A 16,572-nucleotide genomic window follows, 5' to 3' on the forward strand; every position below is an offset into this window, starting at 1 on the left:
ATTATCCTCTTCCTCCTCAATCATCACGCTGATAGCTTGTAAGAACATTTTTGGTTCTGGGCGCCACCACCAGTGCCTAAGGCACAATTTTTCAGCCCCTGTTTAACAGGGGCCTGTAATTACAATGTTTGATGCAATAATTTGCAGCAGGGCTCGTTCCTGCGTTCCAACTAGAGTGTCTGTGAGGGGTTGCAGTGTTGTGGCACCAGCCCCAGTGCCTAAGGCCCAATTTTTCTGCCCCTGTTTAACAGGGGCGTGTAATTACAATTTTTGATGCAATACTTTGCAGCAGGGCTCGTTCCTGCGTTCCAACTAGATTGTCTGTGAGGGGTTGCAGTGTTGTGGCACCAGCACCACCACCACCACCACCAAAGGCCCAATTTTTCTGCCCCTGTTCAACAGGGGCATGTAATTACAATTCTTGATCTAATATTTCACAGCAGGGCCCATTTCTGCACCCACCAAGAGCGAGTGAGGACTTACAGTGTTGTGGCACCAGCACCACCACCACCACCAAAGGCCCAGTTTTTCTGCCCCTGTTCAACAGGGGCATGTAATTACAATTCTTGATCTAATATTTCACAGCAGGGCCCTGTGAGGGCTTACAGTGTTGTGGCCACAACAACACCTAAGGCCCAAATTTCTGCTGAGTATATAGGGCAGGCCCCTACTTTCAAACATCTAACTTACAAACGACTCCTACTTGCATACGGAAGGAGACAACAGGAAGTGAGATGAAATCTACCCCTAGGAAGGGAAATTCTCTCCTGTAAGAGTTAATATGGGAAAAACATTTCTCCTTTCCACTGATGCTTTCCAATCCTTGTTCCACAAAAAAAAACAAATTCTCAAAAAGCATTTGTCATTGGGACAAAAAGTGAGGTGAAATCTTCTAAAGAGGAGGAAAGACAGCAAAACAAATGTCACAGGGGTGATAACCCTTCCCTATGCTTTCCAAAAAGCTTAAAAAAGATTTTTTGGCTGGAGCTAAACACGTTAAAAATGTACCCGTTCAAAATGACAAACAGATTCTACTTAACAACAAACCTGCAGTCCCTGTCTTGTTTGCACCGCCTGTATACTGCTGTTCAGAGTATATAGGGCCTGGTGGCCCCACACCTTTCCTTATTTTAATTTGGGTGCGGGGTTCCCCTTAATATCCATACAAGACCCAAAAGGCCTGGTAATGGACTGGGGGGTACCCATGGTGTTTGTCTCACTGATTTTCATCCATATTGCCAGGACCGGACATTATATTAAACCCGCAAGCAGTTTTAAATGAGATTTTTTCCTTAAAAAATGACATTTGGTGCAGGGACTGTTCTAAACATGGGAAACACGCGTCACTTTACAGGCATACTATAGACACCCCCCAGGTACGATATTTAAAGGAATATTTCTCTTTTCTTTCTTTTACCTTAAGCATCATTAAAATCACTGCTCCCGAAAAAACGGCCGTTTTTAAAAGTTTTTTTTGCATTGATACATGTCCCCTGGGGTAGGACCCGGGTCCCCAAACCCTTTTTAGGACAATACCATGCAAATTAGCCTTTAAAATGAGCACTTTTGATTTCGAACGTTCGAGTCCCATAGACGTCAATGGGGTTCTAACGTTCGTGCGAACTTTCGGTCTGTTCGCAGGTTCTGGTGCGAACTGAACCGGGGGGTGTTCGGCTCATCCCTATATACCAGCGGTGTGTGAGATAATGTCAATGTCAGTGTCAAAAAGCTTCTTCCTACACATTTCATTTGAATAGGATGTTCACAGGGGGTCTAGTCTAGCTGATCCTAGTTTGATCCTTTATATACAGTAAATGCTAGTGAGTGAACTAATACATTCATTCTATAGATGTACAAAATCCTTCAGTATGATTTATCCACAAAACTGCCCTCTTGTGTTAAAAAAAGATAACCATCAATAGATATCATAGATATACACCAGTGGTCTCCAAACTGCAGCCCTTTGCTTACTTTTTTCTGGCCCTTGGGGCACTATTCCTCCCACTCATATGAGACCAATGATGGGGCACTATTCCTCCCAATGATGCCAAAGATGGGGCACTATTCTTCCCCATTATACGAAACGTGGTGATGTTTTCTCCCACTGATGCCAGGAAAATTTCCACTCCCGCTGGCCACAGTCTGGTCCCCTTAAAGTCTGAAGGACAATGAATTGGCCCTTTGTTTAGAAAGTTTGGAGAACACTGTTATAGATAATACATAGCAGATATCAATAGATGACGAAAACAGTGCTTTGTATATAATATAAGTGTTAGATTCACCCTAGTGGTCAAAAACATATATATCAAACAACCTCGTCATTGGAATGTGACCAGTGACCCAAGTAGCTCACTTAATCAAATTACAAAAAAAGAAAAATAACTCACAAAATATTTGTCTACCTACAGTATCTAATCTACAGTATCTGGATCAACATCATTAGTACTAGATAGAAAGCAACAATAAATGCCTCTACATACTAATAATGAACACCATCTAGTAGTCACTTGACATTTTTGCTTAATCAAGGACTATACCAAAAAGTACCATCCAATGCAGCCTTTCTCAAACTTTTCAACACAGAGGAACCCTTTAAATTACTTTCTGGTCTCAGAGAACCCCTGCTAAAAATTACTATAACTACAACTCATGATATATTAGTGTGATGGTCAGTGGGAAGAAGGCTCCTTACAGATACAGTAGCTAAATAGATCAATAGTGTCAGTGGGAACTCATCTGAGAAGTAGAAATTGCTTATTGTTCATGGAACCCTGAGCAACATCTGGAGGAACACAAGTGTTTTCTTATCTGAACATCCCTGTTTTTCTTACCTTGGTTTCAGCAGCGGTCTGTGCATTGAGGGCGTGCCTTCACAAATCCCACTTCATGTAGTGTCCTCTGCTCCCCCCCCCCACTGTAGTGTCCTCTGCCCCCTTCACAAACCCTTCTTCATGTAGTGTCCCCTGTCCCCCATAGCAGTGTTCTGTGTGTCCCCAAAGCAGTGTCCTCTGACTCCCTTCTTTCACATCACCCCCCCATCACTGTAGTGTCCTCTGTCCCTCCCCCTATAGCAGTGTCCTCTGTCCACCCATAGTAGTGTCCTCTGCCTCCTTCACATCCCCCCCACCACTGTAGTATCCTCTGCCCCTCCCCCTATAGCAGTGTCCTCTGTCCCCCCCCCAAAGTAGTGTCCTCTGTCTCCTTCACACCCCCCCCCTGTAGTGTCCTCTGCCCCTCTGCACTCCCATAGCAGTGTCCTCTGCCCCCCTTTACATCACCCCCCTGTAGTGTCCCCTGCTCCTCTGCCCCTCCATAGCAGTGTCCTGTGCCCCCCCAAAGCAGTGTTATCTGTCCCCTTCATATGACCCCTTAGCAGTGTCCGCTGTCCCTCCATCACCCCCCCCCCCACACACACACACACAAACACACAGGTAGCACACTCTTACCTTACACTGGTGTACAGCAGACCGGAGAGTGGGAGGTATCACAGTAGTGGATGGAGGGCAGGAGCCGGAGCTGCCGGAGTTAACATTTCACATTAACAAACTTGTGGTTGGTTGCTAGGGCCGCCCAGCTCTCTGCTCTGCAGTGAAGAAGAAAGCAGCAGCGGCTGAGGGGGAAGGACTGGCAATGCAGGGCAGTGTTCGCCATCTAACTGTCGGCTGCCCGCAGTCGACATGGGTAGATTGCAATCGACAGCTTGCTGTCCCCCACGCTGATTACTGAGCCAGAATGAATGGCCTGTTGCTGTGTGCCTGGCTGTTCCTCCACTGTTTTGGGAAAGAACCTCAGTGTCTCCTGGGGGGGTAGCAATGTAAGAAGAAGGAGGAACAAGAGGTTGCATTAGAGGAGGTTATTATGTGCCTGGAAGGAGGAGGGCATTTTCAGCCACTAAGCTACCTTCTTTGTGTGCCTTGGCTGTACAGAATGACCACTCTCAGATAGAAAAGGCAGACATGCTTTGCCTCTAGACAGTGCGGTGCAACCACCACTTTGTCCTGCAGAACCTGTCTTCCCGTGCTACATCCGCATGCAGAACCTCTCTGCCTTTCATTTAGTTCTGTCTGACTTTTTTTTAATAAAGGGGATTGCCTAAAATTATTGGCATTAGGGGGATACATATGTATAGTGCTTTGGTACACTAAAGATGTGCTGCTCTGGTGCACACTACTTCAGAGGTGGCTCTTTAATTAGGCAAATTAGGTGGTTGCCTAAGGCCTCACCCTCACAAGGGCCTTGCCGGCGGCTGCCTAATTTGCCTGACAGGACAGTGTGGGAGTGGGAGGGAATGTCCCCCGGTCACGTTCGGTCACTGTTCCCAGGCTGGCAGGGTGAGCGAGCCGGCACACACTGGCGTAAAGCCATAACCATTGAGCCTGCCTGAGTTTCCAGCCAGCTCCCTTACATGGACGAGGGAGAAGGTCTCATCTCACAAGCAGCTGCTGCAGCTAATAGCAGGCTCTACCGCTGCGGTAACATCCTAACCTTCCCTCAAACCTAGTGGCACCAGTGTATGCCAGGAGTTGTAGTTCTCCACAGAGTCCACACCAGACACACTAGACTTGGCCCGCTGGCCACTGGTGCTCTGCAGAGACTTTAGCTCCCAAAATGCACTGCAGGGTGTTTAAAGAGGACATCATTCTCCTGCTGCTTGTAGTAGGGGATGGAGGAGCAGATTCATCTGCAGGCTGCACCCTGTCTATAGTCTGCACCCTGTCCATGGCATCTGCACCCTGTCCCTGGCGTCTGCACCCTGCACCATCACATATACCCAGTGAAGTGAACACCCTCAGAAGATACACAGAGGTGAAACAAATCTCCCTACATTTTACATGTATATCTACTGTCTTCAGCTTTATATACTCTTTAGAAAGTTCAGATTGTATTACAGATTTTCTCTTCCTGTTCAGCACTTAGGCAGGCCATACATGGATCGAATTTCGAAAGAATTTTCTTTCTAAAACCTTATCTAAGAATTTTTGTTCGTATTTCGCACCATTAGTGGGCTGCAGCAACAGCCGATTTTCGTGTGGCCATCAAATTTGAGTAATCGGACATGATGGAAATTTTTTGAAAAATGAACGATTTTCTAATCAATGATGGGAGAATCGGGAGAGAAATGTAATCAAAAAAGATATGCGCATGTGCAAGAAAAGAAAATTCCCAGAAAAGAAAAGAAAATTCCCGGCCACGAAAATTCTTTTCTGTAGCAACATGAGGTGAAATTGATCACAAAATGCACAAATTTTCTGATTTAAAAAAGAAAATTCTTTCAAAATTCAACCATGTATGGCCAGCCTTATGCCCCGTACACACGGTCGGATTTTCCGATGGAAAATGTCCAATCGGAGCGTGTTGTCGGAAATTCTGACCGTGTGTAGGCTCCATCGGACATTTTCCATCTGATTTTCCGACACACAAAGTTTGAGAGCAGGCTATAAAATTTTCCGACAACAAAATCCGATCGCGTCAATTCCGACCGCGTGTGGCCAATTCCGGCGCACAAAGTGCCACGCATGCTCAGAAGAAATTCCGACACGGAACAGCTCGGTCTGGTAAAATTAGCGTTCGCAATGGATACAGCACTTTTGTTACGCTGCAATGTTAAAAATGGTTTAATACAGCGCACTCTCTTCTTTACAATGTGACAAGAATGAAGTAGTTTTGCTGCTCATATTCACAGACTTCTCACAAACTTCTTTCTTTATTTTTTATTGGGATTACCTGAATATATTTTTATTTGTCACATCTGACAGAAATATATATATATTTTTTTTTAAAGCCATTTTTATTTTAGATTTTATGTTTGTATTTTTTCAAAGGCTGATCTTTGTTTAATGTTATTTTTAGTTTTACTCCAGAATATTTTTGTGTGTGTTTTGTGTGTCAAGTTACCACAACACCATTGATATCTTTTATTATTTAAGCTCAAGGAGATTGTTTGGTGTTGGTGTCCCTTGTTAATTTCACATTGTATATTTGAAATGTACCTGAATCCTCACAAACAAACTGTCCTTTTTGAAGTAAAACACACATAGGCAAGTATAATTCAAACCAAAATTCCTTTATTAAGGGCTCAGAACCAAACAAAGAGGGAGGCAGCGCTGGATAAAGAGGAGAAATTAGCGAAGCCTTGGACCCCCAGGACAGACATCAATTCTTGAACATCAAAATTGGTGGCCTGAGGAGTCCATATGTAAGGGAGGGCAGTCTGGTCCAGAAGTCGCAGAGATCCGGAAAGCAGCAGATGACATCTGTGTCCCCAGGCTGTGGTACCACAAGAGGCTGCATCTTTTGCCAGACCAGACTGGATCCAGGGTCCTCACTTTCTGGTCTTCCTTCCACGCCTCCTTCCACGCTGTGTCTCTGCTGTTGGAGATGTGGCAGGAAGAGGAGTAGGACCTGGAGGAGGACTAGTAGGACCTGGAGGAGAAGGAGGAGGAGGACCTGGAGGAGGACCATGTGTGAGGTCACAAAGGTGGGTATCAGATGTTATTTGGGCCCTCAACCCCTTATTGAGAGCCTCCAAAATTAAAGACTCACACATGAGTTGTTGGCCCTCCTCCATCCGCTGCATTTTACAGGCAATGATGGAAGCAAAGTCCTCCTCCACGGTGTGTGGTGCTCCCAGGGCCTCTGTAGCTTTCCAAAAGAGGACTATGGCAGCCTCCTCTAGGGCACTCCTCCTCCTGCCACTTTCTCTTTCTAGGTGTAGGGGAGGGACCTGCAGATCAGGCAGCCGGCTCGGCCCGGCCACCTCCTGGCTGAGACTTCCCTGTGTATGAAAAAGGGACATGGTTTTAGTTTTTGCATCATCAATCACAATCCTAAATTAGTACTCCAAACTAACATCTAGTTAACATCATTGATTGGACAACCATGAATATTTGGAAGAATGCTATACTTGGCTCAAGCTGGACTCCTCCACATGTTGCTGCCTGGAAGGCCCAGGTTGGGCGTCAGAAGCCTCAGCCGGGGGGGAAGGAAGCGTGGAAGGAAGACTGGAGAGTGCTGGCCTGGGTTCAGTCTGGCCTGCCAGAAAATGCAGCCTGTCATAGTACCACATCCTGGGGACATAGATGTCATCTGCTGCTCCGGATCTCTGTGAATCCTGGACTTTCTGGCGCTCCCTTACATATGTGCTCCTCAGGCCACCAATTAGGATCTTCAAATATGTGATGTCTGCCGTGGGGATCACCTGCTTCACAATTTCCAACAATTGATCCAGCGCTGCCTTCCTCTTTGTTTGGTTCCTGTAATGTGGGTGGTTGATCTCCCACAGACAAGGCAGCTCCCTGAACATGTCAATGAATATTGCCATGAAGTCAGTATCTTTAAAGATATCCATTTTCACTGCAAGACACAACACAAGACAAACCCTAATGTCAGGCCAAACTCTCATAATCTTGTTACAATATAGGCCTCAATCTAGAAGCAGTATAGGCACAAGTATGTCTCTTACCTTCGTTCTTACGATCGGAGCCTCCAATGCTCCTTCCTCCGCTCACAGATCGTACGTAATACGCACGCGTGGTACGCTTTATACACACTGCGCATGCGTGTAACTCCGCCCGCCCCTGACGTTCTTTCTAGTCTATTCCCCGCCCCTTTTCGTTCACCGCAGTGGGGTAGAGCACATGGCGGATACACAGCAGGTGCGTGCTAATTACAGGAACGAGGAGGAGGAGGAGGAAAGCCCAGATCCGGACACGTCCCAATCCAGAAGGAGATTTAAGGCCTCAAATATGTCCTTTGGGGAGATGTTGGAGATGGTGGACATCCTGAAGAAGGCCGACTATGATGGAAAGTATGGACCTTACCCCAACCCCAATGTCCGAAAGGCCAAGATCATGGCGAAAGTAGTCAAGAGTCTGCACCGGCATTTCGGGGTACGACGATCGAAAGATAAGCTCAGGAAACGTTGGTCGGACCTCAAATTACGAGAACATGAGCAGTACAGAAAGATCCGGAGAGAGAGTGCTGCAAAAAAGTAAGTAGTTGTGCTGTGTTCCTATTCTTTATGTTTATTACGTTCGTGCTGCACCATGTGCTTTTCTTAAAAGTGTACATTTTAAAATGTCAACTTTCATGTTCACGGGCACATTATTCGTTCGTATCAAACATTTTTCTTTCGGACTATAAAACACCATTGTTTTGGCCATATGCTTTTTGCCACATTTTTTACGCCCTACTTGTATTAAACTAATTTGGTTGTGTAGATGGCTTTGTTACTAGAATGAAATGCAAACTAGATTCTGTGTAAGGAGAGGACACTGAGCAGCTGTTTTCACATCTGGACACTGGAGCACTAGTGTGGGACACAAGAACACCATTTTTCTTAGGGGACCCACACAGGTGCTCCAGTGTATACTATAGGGGGGGGGGGGGGGTCTCCATCTGTGAAGCTTGTACAAAACAGTTAAAATATTGCAGCTTGACAAAGGAGACTGAAAATGCTACATCTTGGAACTCTGCTAAAATAGACAATTGTACCCCACTTCCAAGCAATGTTTCCTATTTATAGTTCTGTCATCAAATATCTGTGTGCTAAGTACAGCATTTCTGTTTTACATAGGGGATAAAAGACTCGGAGGCCACCCCTCATCCGAGGAGACCACAGACCCCCCACCTCTGGAAGAAGGGGAAATCCCCCCAACACAAGAAGAGCAGGAGGAGGAAGATGTGGTGGAAATTGTCACCACAACAGGTGTCTGCGACCACAGGCTCAGGTAAGAGATGGATGCCGGCATATTTTTGATACCTGTTTTTGTTTTGCTCTCTTTTTAGGTGATCGTGATGTTGTGGATCCAGATCCTTTCACATCAGAAAGTGCCCAGATCCTGATCGGGGAGATCATAGGGTGTAATTTACAATTGGAAAACCTCAAGAAAAACATCAATGATGTTATCCAAAAAAATAAAAACATCATTGATGTTTTGGGGCGAGTTTAAAACCCCTCAAAATTGCTTTCTTCTTTTGTGTTCTACAAATTTTAAAAAGTTTTAGCGATTTTTCTAAAAGCTAAATTTGGAGGATGCATACAGTATGCCAACATGTGCTATCTGTCATCACGGGAGATCAATGGACGCGTTTTGGGGGTGCAACGGCCTCCTCAATAATAAAGTAGCTGAGAGGAAGGGGTTTCTCCCCCAAAACACGTCCCTTGATCCCCAGTGATGGCAGCTAGCACATGTTGACATTCGTAAATTTGTGTGCATCTTCCAAATGTGGCTTTTCCTGGGGTGACTTCACCCCATCTGAACGCAATATCAAACACAGTTCCTAAATACTCATGTCTGATATTGCCTCCAAGTTCTACCAAATATGAACTTTGTAAGTTCCAAGATTTGTGTCTTTCTTGTTGGTTTTACACATACCTGTTTTATCTTAAATGGACATTTCTATTTGTGATAATGCAACCCCAAAAATTGTTATACAACAAACATGTTGGTTTGTTTTAAAAACCTTTTCTAAATGCACATGTGATTGTGCAGGTATTAAAATGATTGTTAACCACTTGAGCCCCGGACCATTATGCTGCCTAAGGACCAGAGGTCTTTTTCCAATTTGGCACTGCATCGCTTTAACTGCTAATTGCGCGGTCATGCAATGCTGTACCCAAACGAAATTTGCGTCCTTTTCTTCCCACAAATAGAGCTTTCTTTTGATGGTATTTGATCACCTCTGCAGTTTTTATTTTTTGCGCTATAAACGGAAAAAGACCGAAAATTTTGAAAAAAAATGATATTTTCTACTTTTTGTTATAAAAAAAATCCAATAAACTAAATTTTAGTCATACATTTAGTCCAAAATGTATTCGGCCACATGTCTTTGGTAAAAAAAAATGTCAATAAGCATATATTTATTGGTTTGCGCAAAAGTTATAGCGTCTACAAACTAGGGTACATTTTCTGTAATTTACACAGCTTTTAGTTTATGACTGCCTATGTCATTTCTTGAGGTGCTAAAATGGCAGGGCAGTACAAAATCCCCCCAAATGACCCCATTTTGGAAAGCAGACACCCCAAGGAAATTGCTGGGAGGCATGTTGAACCCATTGAATATTTATTTTTTTTGTCCCAAGTGATTGAATAATGACAAAAAAAAAAAAAAAAATATTTACAAAAAGTTGTCACTAAATGATATATTGCTCACACAGGCCATGGGCCTATGTGGAATTGCACCCCAAAATACATTCAGCTGCTTCTCCTGAGTATGGGGATACCACATGTGTTGGACTTTTTGGGAGCTTAGCCGCGTACAGGGCCCCGAAAACCAAGCACCGCCTTCAGGATTTCTAAGGGTGTAAATTTTTGATTTCACTCTTCACTGCCTATCACAGTTTCGGAGGCCATGGAATTCCCAGGTGGCACAAAACCCCCCAAATGACCCCATTTTGGAAAGTAGACACCCCAAGCTATTTGCTGAGAGGCATATTGAGTCCATGGAATATTTTATATTTTGACACAAGTTGCGGGAAAGTGACACTTTTTTTTTTTTTTTTTTTTGCACAAAGTTGTCACTAAATGATATATTGCTCACACAGGCCATGGGCATATGTGGAATTACACCCCAAAATACATTTAGCTGCTTCTCCTGAGTATGGGGATACCACATGTGTGGGACTTTTTGGGAGCCTAGCCGTGTACGGGACCCCGAAAACCAATCACCGCCTTCAGGATTTCTAAGGGTGAAAATTTTTGATTTCACTCTTCACTGCCTATCACAGTTTCGGAGGCCATGGAATGCCCAGGTGGTACAAAACCCCCCCAAATGACCCCATTTTGGAAAGTAGACACCCCAAGATATTTGCTGAGAGGCATGGTGAGTATTTTGCAGCTCTCATTTGTTTTTGAAAATGAAGAAAGACAAGAAAAAACTTTTTTTTTTTTTCTTTTTTCAATTTTCAAAACTTTGTGACAAAAAGTGAGGTCTGCAAAATACTCACTATACCTCTCAGCAAATAGCTTTGGGTGTCTACTTTCCAAAATGGGGTCATTTGGGGGGGTTTTGTGCCACCTGGGCTTTCCATGGCCTCCGAAACTGTGATAGGCAGTGAAGAGTGAAATCAAAAATTGACGCCCTTAGAAAGCCTGAAGGCGGTGCTTGGTTTTCGGGGTCCCGTACGCGGCTAGGCTCCCAAAAAGTCTCACACATGTGGTATCCCCGTACTCAGGAAAAGCAACAAAATGTATTTTGGGGTGTAATTTCACATATTCCCATAGCATGTTTGAGCAATATATCATTTAGTGACAACTTTGTGCAAACAAAAAAAAAAAAAAAAAAAATTTGTCTCTTTCCCGCAACTTGTGTCGCAATATAAAATATTCCATGGACTCGACATGCCTCTCAGCAAATAGCTTGGGGTGTCTACTTTCCAAAATGGGGTCATTTGGGGGGGTTTTGAACTGTCCTGGCATTTTATGCACAACATTTAGAAGCTTATGTCACACATCACCAACTCTTCTAACCACTTGAAGACAAAGCCCTTTCTGACACTCATTGTTTACATGAAAAAGTTATTTTTTTTTGCAAAAAAATTACTTTGAACCCCCAAACATTATATATTTTTTTAAAGCAAATGCCCTACAGATTAAAATGGTGGGTGTTTCATTTTTTTTTTTTCACACAGTATTTGCGCAGCAATTTTTCAAACGCATTTTTTGGGGAAAAAACACACTTTTTTAAATTTTAATGCACTAAAACACACTATATTGCCCAAATGTTTAATGAAATAAAAAAGATGATCTTAGGCCCAGTACATGGATACCAAACATGACATGCTTTAAAATTGCGCACAAACGTGCAGTGGCAACAAAATAAATACATTTTTAAAAGCCTTTAAAAGCCTTTACAGGTTACCACTTTAGATTTACAGAGGAGGTCCACTGCAAAAATTACTGCCCTCGATCTGACCTTCGCGGCGATACCTCACATGCATGGTGCAATTGCTGTTTACGTTTGACGACAGATCGCCGCTTGCGTTCGCCTTAGCGCGAGAGCAGGGGGCGACAGGGGTGCTTTTTTTTTTTTTTTTTTTTCTTTATTATTTTTTTGCTTTTTTATCTTATTTTTAAACTGTTCCTTTCATTTTTTTTTTTTAATCATTTTTATTGTTATCTCGGGGAATGTAAATATCCCCTATGATAGCAATAGGTAGTGACAGGTACTCTTTTTTGATAAAATTTGGGTCTGTTAGACCCTAGATCTCTCCTCTGCCCTCAAAGCATCTGATGACACCAAGATCGGTGTGATAAAATGCTTCCCCAATTTCCCAATGGCGCTATTTACATCCGGCGAAATCTAAGTCATAACATGCTCGTAGCTTCCGGTTTCTTAGGCCATAGAGATGTTTGGAGCCACTCTGGTCTCTGATCAGCTCTATGGTCAGCTGGCTGAATCACCGGCTGCATTCTCAGGTTCCCTGTTGAGACAGGAGAGCCAGAGAAAAACACGGAAGACGGTGGGGGGGGCATCCCCTCCCACAGCTTGTAAAAGCAGTCTAGAGGCTAATTAGCCACTAGGATTGCTTTTACATGAAAGCCGACCGCTGGCTGAAAAGAATGATACCAAGATGATACCTAAACCTGCAGGCATCATTCTGGTATAACCATTCAAAGTCATGAATGGCGTACCTGAAGACAAAAAAATGGTTAACAATAAAGCACAGTAAACGGTAAAGTATAAAAAATTGCATACCTGAAAAGCAAACATGATAAAGAATAATAACAATAAAACATTGCAGAATAGAATACAGTAAAAAAGAGCAGAACAATAGAGAGAGAATAGAGAGAGAGAGAACAATAAAACGACAACTATTTTTTTTAATTTTATATATTTTTTTTTACACTTTTTTTGTAACTAACTTTTATAACGGTAACCGGTTCCAGGTTCGGGTCTCTCAAAATGCGATGGCATCTTGGGAGACCCTGTGAAAGTGTGCCTAATCTGTGCAATGCTGTACCCTACGCTAATACTCAACTAGTGAATGGTAGCGTTCAAAACATTCACCAATGCAAAGACCAGGATTGTCAGGACAGGAGGGACAATAATAGCGGGTGTCACGCCTATATCCGCGCTTGCTGCAGACACGACATCTTTTTTGGGGGTTCGTTGGGTAGGGGTACTCGGGAGGACATAAAGAAAATGCCTCTCATGCAGCCGACTGCATTTGGTTGGGGATGTGAATGGGAGAAGTACGGGTGCTGCAGAAGTGGTGGGTTCCCAATTAGGATTGGCGAATGCAGCAGGAAGGGCACTATGGGCACGACGGGCCTGTGTTTGTCTTCTTGGTGGCAGCGGGACACTACTTGTGCTTGCCACCTCACCAGCTTGAACTGCACTTATGGGACTCGCCACGTCACCAAGTGTTACTGCAGTGCTGGTTTGACTACGACAGGGGTGTACTAGGCTGCTGGTGCTTGCCAGTTCACCAAAATACTACCAAAAAAACTGTTAGCGATCGCAGGGATCAGGCCTGACTCTGCGAACGCTGCAGTTATGCATTTAGTGTTTTGTAAGTGTCAGTGATCGATCGATACTGCACTTGGGTGGGCTGGGCCGGGCCGGGCGGAGGGGCAAAACGCAGGTGCTAGCAGGTATCTGGGCTGATCCCGCTAACACTGCGTTTTTGGGAACCCTAAACTGCTGGGGACGCTAGCATAGATCTGATCGGATCAGATATTGATCCGATCAGATACTATACCACTAAGGTGTCCGTTTATGAAGCAGTGATCAGCGGTGATCCTGAGGATCGCCGCTGATCACAGTCCATAAACAGTCTATGAAACAGTGATAATTGGGGGAGAACATGTTTGAACTTGTTCTCCCGCCGATTATCTCTACACACCGAGAATCCTCATTGAATGACACAGAAAGGGCCAGTTTATGAAGCGGCGATCTGTGTCAGAATTCACACTCCCAGGTTCACCAGCTCAGAGGTGGTGAATCGGGGAGTGAAGAGGAAATCTGGGGGGATCTGAGGGGGAAGGAGGAAGATTTTTAACTTCCTTATGCCTCGTTCAGACCCCCCAACACTGTAAGCATGTCCCCCTGTCATATTTATGTGTATACATATATATACATATATACATATAATGTGTATATGTATATATATATATAATGTGTGTGTATATACATGTATATATAATGTGTGTGTGTGTATACATATGTATATAATGTAGGGGGACTCATTATTTTATTAACAGTAATTCACGCCGTCTGTCCGTGTATTGAGCGGTGATAATTTATCACTGCTTAATAAACTGACATCTCTGTATTTCTGGTGCTGTAATCTCGTAAAGTCTCACGAGATTCCAGTATCAGGGGCCGTTCTCCACTGTTGAAAGCATTTGTAGATCTCTTCACTCCTCCAAAGGTGAAGCGATCTACAAAGCTTCATAAACTGGCACACAGAGGAGAAAAATCTTCACTGTGAATGCCGGAGAAGGAAGCAGTGAATAGATTTCACTGCTTCATAAACGGACACCTAAGGGAGGTGTACGGTGCGTGCGTGGGTGTTAGCGCTACTGGCGCTAACCTGACGCTGCCTGGGGCTGGTGCTTGCCAGTTCACCAAAATGCTACCAAAAAAACTGTTAGCGATCGCAGGGATCAGGCCTGACTCTGCGAACGCTGCAGTTATGCGTTTAGTGTTTTGTAAGTGACAGTGATCGATCGATACTGCACTTGGGTGGGCTGGGCTGGGCCGGGCGGAGGGGCAAAACGCAGGTGCTAGCAGGTATCTGGGCTGATCCCGCTAACACTGTGTTTTTGGGAACCCTAAACTGCTGGGGACGCTAGTATAGATACTATACCACCAAGGGAGGCGTATGCTGCGTGCGTGGGTGTTAGCGGTACTGGCGCTAATCTGACGCTGCCTGGGGCGACGCATATCACCGTCAGGCGATCAGGGGGCTAAACCTTTATTCGGTAATAAACGGCGGGTGCCCTGACACTATAAAAAATAAACAAACTAACCAGCGTCACCCGTAACAGTTATACGGTGATCAGTGGTGAAAGGGTTAACTAGGGGGCCATCAAGGGGTTAAAACATTTATTAGGTAGTATATGGGGGTCCCTGTCGCTATAAAACGCTGACGGCGAACCTAAATATTTAGGTCCCTAACTAGCGTCACCAGCGACACTAATACAGCGATCAGAAAAATTATCGCTTAGCGACACTGGTGACAGGGGGTGATCAAGGGGTTAAAACTTTTTTAGGGGGGTTAGGGGGGTATCCTAGACCTACAGGGGGGTAATACTAACTGTCCCAACACTGTAACTGTCACAAACTGACACCAATGCAGTAATCAGAAAAAAAAAACTGCTGGTGTCAGTTTGTGACAGGGGGGGGTGATTGGGGGGGGATCGGGGGGCGATCGGGGGGGGGATCGGGGTGTTTTGTGTGCCTGGCATGTTCTACTGTGTGTGTAGTGTTGTGCACTCACATACCTGTCTTCTCTCCTCGGGCCGGAACGGAAATTACCGAGCCGAGGAGAGATGACATAATTTCCTTTGCTGCTGTTTAGCATACAGCAGCAAAGGAATGATGTGATTGGCCGGCGGCGATCGCGAGGGGGGGGCCACGAACGGATGGCCTTCCCCTCATCTCCGATCGCCGTGGGACAAAAGACGACTGCCTCGGGCACCGGGGGGGGTCCGATCGGACCCCCCACCCGCGGAAGGCAAATCACGTATATGTACGTGATTTTGCCTGTCCGTGCCACCTTGCCGACGTAAATCGGCGTGAGGCGGTCGTCAAGTGGTTAATGAAGAATGTGTGGATTATTGTGTCAACGCTAAAACACTTTGGTGGTGCTGTAATTGGTGTTTTCTGTGAAAATGGGGGTTATTTCCTAAGGGCAAATCCTCTTTGCACTACAAGTGCAGTTTCAGTGCAGTTGCAAGTGCACTTGTAGTGCAAAGTGTCTTTGCCTTTAGTAAATAACACCCAACAGTGCTTTGTATAAGGTTACACAATCACGCCATTTGCAGGACTCCCCACATTTATGACAGGGTCAGGTAAAACAAACACAAGCAGGAAATGTCACCAAAGATTTGTTTTTTGTTTTTTTAATTTGATAAAGGCTTCACAAATTGTCTGGCATATTGATGGCCCCCCTACCCGCAAAGAACTCAAGGTATCTTAACCGGACATCACGGGCACTCAGGGAGGGCAAGCCAGGACGGCCACTTTCAAGCGCCGTCAAGGTTGGTTCATTGATCATTCCGGCCTCAGGCCCAACTGAGCCAGCATAGTTGCCATAATGTTTGCGTAAAAAGTTATGGAGAACACAGCATGCCAGTATTAGATGATTAAGTTTATACTCCGCCATATGGATGGGTGTCAGAAATAGGCGGAACCAGCTGGCCATGATTCCAAATGTGTTCTCCACCACTCTTCTGGCTCTGGCCAGCCGGTTATTAAAAACCCTCTGTTCCGGGGTGAGGGTCCTCATCGGGAATGGCCGCATAAGATGGTCCCCCAGCGCAAAGGCTTCATCCGCAACGAAGACGAATGGGAGTCCTTCCACATTGTCTTCTGGAGGTGGCAAGTCCAAGCTGCCATTCT

The sequence above is a fragment of the Aquarana catesbeiana genome, linkage group LG06 (genome assembly GCF_042186555.1).
Source record: "Aquarana catesbeiana isolate 2022-GZ linkage group LG06, ASM4218655v1, whole genome shotgun sequence".
Lineage (NCBI taxonomy): Eukaryota > Metazoa > Chordata > Amphibia > Anura > Ranidae > Aquarana > Aquarana catesbeiana.